This window comes from Nannospalax galili, unplaced genomic scaffold, assembly GCF_000622305.1.
Source record: "Nannospalax galili isolate Female #2095 unplaced genomic scaffold, S.galili_v1.0 scaffold131, whole genome shotgun sequence".
Lineage (NCBI taxonomy): Eukaryota > Metazoa > Chordata > Mammalia > Rodentia > Spalacidae > Nannospalax > Nannospalax galili.
The window spans coordinates 510832-512843 of record NW_008332088.1 but is presented as its reverse complement, the minus strand read 5'-3'; positions in this window follow the sequence as shown (position 1 = coordinate 512843).

The window sequence follows — 2012 nt, the reverse complement described above, 5'->3', positions numbered from 1 at the left end:
TAAGGAACTGATGGTGACTAGTAGTTGCAGGGAGAGGAAGAGTCAGTTTTCTTTAGGGATGTGATACATAGAGGCTTGTCCACACTCCAAGGGATGGACCTACTCAGGAGCATTTGGGAAACATAAATTAGATATGATAGGCCTTTAAAAGAGAAAAATAGTAATAGTGAACATGAAGTCAGGCTTATATTAAGGAAGGGGTATAAATGGAAGGCCACGCAGAGCTGAATGCTGGGTGTTGGGTGTTCGTTTATTTGTAGGTCACTCCCCTTCCACCCCCAAAGGTATAAATTCAGATAAAGTTGTGTTATATGGTGTCTCCCAATTTGCTAGTTCCTCCAATGGGCGGGGCCAGCTGCAGAGTGTGGACTGTCGGGGTATGGCTGGGAGCCATATTGGAATGGAAGCCCTGAGCTGAGCCAGAGAAGCCGCGAACCCAGGGAAGCCGAGAGCCCTGGGGAAACACACGAACCATGGGAACACCATGCAGAACAGCTGAAAGACAGAATGAAGTGACTTTTAATGGACCTGGGAAATCACTGGCCCCAGAGGTGTGAGCAAATTATGGGTGTGGCAAGGTCTGATAAGGCAGGCTCTGAGGCATGGGGCTAGGCACTGGGCACTCATTCCTTTGTAAGTTAATAAATACACATAAAATATAGGATATGGTTTGCCTGATCACACAGGAGACCCAGAAAGAGAATTCGGGCCACAGAATTGGTGTAGTCTGACAGGATATGGCGAAACTGAGAATGAGTTTTAGAAGAGCGCTAATGGCGGTGCTAATGTGGTTTTTGCAATGGGTTACAAAAAGAGGCCAGTCATGCAGAAGCATGGGCCACAGCTATGTTGTAAATGTGGAGATATGTTGCGGGTATGTGAAGAGTTGTTAAAAGTTACTCAAAGGCTAGAAGATCTTTTATCTGCTCTGGCCCCAAATGGAGCTCCCAGAAAAATAGAGCAGCCACTTTGTGTGATAAAAGATACAGAGTGTGGTTTCTAAATGGGATGTCTGTATTAAACCCTCTCTTCCCAATGCTCATTGGTCACTGTGGAAGAGGGAGGGGAAACACTGTAAGACCTCAGTTGGGAGACGAAGTCAAACTATGGTATCCTGACATCACAGGGTGGTTACAGATAAGATCCCACAGCACTTGTGATAGCATGCACCAAACTTGTGAAAGCACAAGCTGCCAAAATATCCAGCAAGAATAGGGGCGGAAAACAAGAAGCTCCCTATAGCTAAGGATCTGATGGTGACTAGTAGTTGCAGGGAGAGGAAGAGTCAGTCTTCACAGATGAGTTACATAACCACCCATCCATCCTTACAATATAGGCTGTTCAACCTAGGCCAATTCAGGGGGGAGTAGTCCTTAATGGGATGGCTGGTTGAAGGCATTAAAGATACATGGTTGTCACCAAGGGAGACAACCATGATTATCAGGGACTGGAGGGCTATAAAGGAATGTCAGGCATTACTGAAAGAACTAGGTATGAGAAAAGCAATACATGATGCCCAGTTCACTGGGCCAGATGAGACTGTGTTTACCAGATATATGAAAGAAAGCTTAATTCAACTGGGACCTCGAGTATGGTATGGGGCTTTAATGGCTTTACTAAGCCCTTTGATAGGACAGGATCTTTGTAAAGTGAGAGAGGCTTTGGCAAATCTAAATGACTCTGACCAGCATGTAAAACATGTCTGTAAAATAACAGAACGCCCTATGAGAGATACAAAAAAGAGCAGACAGAGGGAATGGTCCACTTGGGTTGCTCAAAGACAAATGTGGCAAGACTTATGTCAAGCCCAAATCCCCAGAGAAAAAATTGATAGAAAACCAAATTCGGTACTAAGGCATTTCTGGAAGGCTTTAAAACCAGAAGAACAGTTTACAAAGGACATTCAAAGGATAACAACTGTACAAGGGGTGGTTAATAATCCCCAAGGATTAAATAAGATGCATTTCTCTTCTGAGGAAGGCTATATTAGGGGTGGAAGCAGGTTTTTCCCG